The 4,063-nt window shown below is 34.7% G+C and overlaps 1 non-coding gene across 1 annotated transcript; it reads right to left on the bottom strand.

Annotated features, from left to right (window-relative positions):
- Positions 1-3,263: 3,263 nt before the first annotated feature.
- LOC113707497 (small nucleolar RNA R71) lies at positions 3,264-3,370 on the bottom strand. Its single transcript, XR_003452226.1, has one exon. It is a non-coding gene; the product is annotated as a small nucleolar RNA R71 (small nucleolar RNA).
- Between the last annotated feature and the right edge of the window lie 693 nt (positions 3,371-4,063).

Here is a 4,063-nt window from a genome sequence, read left to right as displayed (position 1 = left end):
ACTTTGTTATGTTAGATCCATTTGGTCTGTAAATGTTTAGTGGAACATGTTTTTGAACTAAAGCATTGGGTCAAGAATTTAATTCATGTTGGGTTTGTGCATGGGTTTTGAGATTCAAACCCAACGTTTCTTATTAGGTTTTAAGAAGTAAAAATTAGTTGGGTTGATCTGTTCTTTTTAACAAAATAATCCTGTTATTTGCCTTGGACTAAAGAGTTTTGGTCCAAAATATGGCCCAAGGTTGTTTTCCAAATTAGAAACAAAATTTTACAATTCAGTCCCTACTTTTTGAGTAATTTTTTTGTGACTATAAAATTTTAAATTTCTTTCACTTAGGTCCTTCATTTAATTACATTTTGACCCCTAAACTTTATTTTTTCTTGATTTTGACCCTAATCTCTTTAAAAATTATAACTTGATCCAAAAATTTTTCAAATTTTTGTAATTAAGTCCTTGATGATTTTGATTTCTTAATTATAATTGTTTATCTTTTTTAATTTTTAATCATGCTTCATTAAATGTATCTAATTAGTAAATTTTAGGAAATTTTTATTTAATCATATTTCTTTAAAATAATATAGTGAATTTGCTACATGTTTATATTTTCTTTTAAATTGTTAATAAAATTGGTATCTTGACCATTTTATTGGTTTTGAAGTATAAGTAGGGCAAATTCTACCTCATTTAACTATTACTTCAAGGGAGGTACCCTCTAATATCTTTAATTTTTTTAATGTGCCCTATGTGTTTTTGTAATGTGTAATTGCATGTTTTAAGTACTTTTCTTTTATTTTATTCATTTGTTAGCTTTCATTTATTTTATTTTATTTTGATGATTATTTGGGAGGTATTTAAATGTCAAATTGTAATAGATAAGTTTTACCATTTTACCCAAGAAAATGTATTTAGATAGACTATGTAATAGATAGATTTTAATTTTGCTAAAAATATAATTAGTTAGATAAATGTAATAGATAGGTGTATTATTTTCAAAATTCCTCTTTTAGATTATAGTTAGGACTTCCAAATGTAATAGTTAGGTTTTATTTGCTTGCATGCTTGTATGTTTGTGTGCTTATGTATTTTTTCGCTTGTTTAGAATTTTGCATCTAAATATTATGTTTACATGTTATTTGCTCTATATGCTTTATGTGTTATTTGCTTTATTTGTGCTTTATATGTTTTATTTATTTATTTATAATGAGTGCATGATAGGTTGCTTTAATTTATTATTAATTTCCCCCATTACCTGATCTAATGTGGATTAATTATTAGATTCTACTCATTTTTCGTAATTTGCATTTATTTCAGGGAATATAACGAAAATATAATAACAGGTGCCAATTTGACAGAAAAGGAGTCCAGATGATAGAGCTGTCCCAGGGGCATATTTGGAAAAGAAGATGTCACGCCCATTTTGGTAATTTCTGCAAAGGGATGACGGACGAAGGGCTTCTTCTCCTTGGTGAGCCGCCGCACAAAGGAGATAGCAATTAGTATAGAAACAGGAGGATAGCAGAGGACTAGCATGACTGCTGGATCTTTTTCCTTTAGCTTCACTTTTGACTTTTCTTCTTAGCTTTTGTTAGATATTCTCCATGAATGGCAGGAGAAATTAGAGCTTTTCTTTTGACTTTTCCGCTTGGTCCTTGAGTAGTTTTTCCTTCTTCGCATGTCAAACGAATTGAAACAATTAATTGCCTCTGTAGCTTGTTTTTCTTCTTGAATGGAACGATTTGAGTTTTCCCAAATCTTCAACACGATGGCCGCAGTTTCCTCTTCAATTTTGCATGGGCTCTATGCACCAGGAATAAACTAATTTCCTTTGTCTAGTCAAGGGACAACGAATGCTTTGGGTCACCTAAAATTGTGAAATCGATTTAATTTTATCTTTTCCTTTATTTATTGGTATTTGAATATTCCTTGGTTACAGTACTTATGATTATTTAATTAATTGATTGTCTTGGATTCGGATAATTAGATAATTTGGTAATCTATTGTCAATTAGGGCATTAAATCCTTAATTGTTTAATTGCCTTGAAATAGTGACAACTAACATAATTAGATTTGTGTCAGGGGGATATATGGGTTAATCTGAAATAACCCTAATAGTGCGTTATTTGGTTAGAATAGGGCTCCTCTAATACGTAAGACAATTGAGGAATTAAATCTTATGGGCGTACCTAGGATTATTTCTCAATTAGAGTAGTAATTAACGGGCGTACCTTAATCACCGACACAGTAAGAAGGGATTGACTGTCATCACTTGTTTGGTAGTTATAACCTATTTATTAATAAATAATTAGAATTAGCTCTGCATCGATGATCAATTAGGTGAATCATTGCTGAAATTATATCTTAGTTAGATCCTTAACTATCACCCATTTCATTTTAGTAAGTTGTTATTTAATTTTTAGTAGTTTCTTAGATTTTAGTTGAATTTCTTTTATTGTCACCTTCTGTACAAAAACACCCCCTTGTCACTGTGAATTTGAAAAGAAATAATTACTCCCAGTCCCTGTGGATTCGACCATACTCATCGTTATCTACAAAAATTACTTTAATTTGAGCAGGTTTTTATTATTGCACAAGCTGACAACCTGTCAATTTTTTGTGCCGCTGCCGGGGACTGGTATCAATTATTTGTTTCTTTTTAAATTCATTTTTGTTCTAATTTTCTGGTGCTTTTCGAGTGTATGCATCGTTCTTCTCGTACAGGTGAATTAATTTTTGACCTCGAGGTAGAGAAGACTGCGCGTAGAACAAGAAAAGAAACCAGACAACTTAGAGAAGAGCACTCCAGTGCTGCATCTCAGAGAGCTGAGCTAGAAGTGGAACCAACAGATTCGCTGGGTGATTCTTCAAGTGATTCGGATCGAGAAGAAGTCAATATGGCTAATGCTCAAACATTAAGGGAGTTGGCTGCTCCCAACTTAAATCAACAGCCTTTGTGCATTATTTTTTCAAGTCTAGATGATAGCACTCCATTTGAACTAAAATCTGATCTGATTCATCTTTTACCCTCTTTCCATGGTTTACCAAGTGAAGAGCCGTATAGGCATCTGCAGGAGTTTGATGTCGTGTGCAATAGTATGAAACCCCCGAAAATCACAGAAGAGCAGATAAAAATGACAGTATTCCCCTTCTCCTTGAAAGATTCTGCAAAAGATTGGTTGTACTACCTACCACCAAGTAGTATCACCATGTGGGACCAGTTAAAGAAAAAATTCTTAGATAAGTATTTTCTCACGTCTCGAGCTGCAAGTCTAAGAAAGGAGATTTGTGGTATCAAGCAACACTCAGGGGAGTCACTCTATGAGTATTGGGAGCGGTTCAAGAAGTTGTGCATCAAGTGCCCCCAGCACCAGATAAGTGAGTAGTTGTTCATACAGTATTTTTATAAGGGGCTCCTTTTCAGAGACAAGAGCATAATTGATGTTGCAAGTAGAGAGGCATTGGTGAACAAAATCCCTCGGAAAGCATGAGAGTTAATTGAGGGAATGGCAGAGAATTCACAGCAATTCGGTACGAGGGAAGATGTCCCAATACGCAAGGTGAATGAGATAGAGACATCCTCTATCCAGCAGCAGCTAATTGAGTTGACTTCTTTTGTTAGGCAATTGGCTGTAAGAAATACATCTCAAGCCAAGGTGTGTGGAATCTGCACTGGTATAGGTTATTCTACAGATATGTGTCCAATGATGCAAGAGTAGGGTGCAGAGTAAGTGAACATGGCAGGTCACGCGCCCGCGCCAAAAAGGCCCTATGACCCCTATTCAAGTACCTACAACTCTGGTTGGAGGGACCACCCTAACCTCAGCTATGGAGGGAACAGGCAGACTAATTTCATGCCAAATAAGCAACCAAGGTACCAGCAGTAGTACCAACCCCGACCACCTCCGCCCCCGAGCTCTGGTCTATCTTTGGAGGAGATGATGAAGCAACTACTTGCTAATCAACAAAAGGCGGACTCCAAAAGGCAGGACATAAGAAATCAGATAAGTCAGATGGCAATATCAATCAACCGTCTGGAGTCTCAAGTAAATGAAAGATTGCCATCCCA

This window comes from Coffea arabica, chromosome 8c (genome assembly GCF_036785885.1).
Source record: "Coffea arabica cultivar ET-39 chromosome 8c, Coffea Arabica ET-39 HiFi, whole genome shotgun sequence".
NCBI classification, from domain to species: Eukaryota; Viridiplantae; Streptophyta; class Magnoliopsida; order Gentianales; family Rubiaceae; genus Coffea; species Coffea arabica.
Note: the sequence above shows the minus strand (reverse complement) of the source record. Positions and strands in the feature narration are given on the sequence as shown.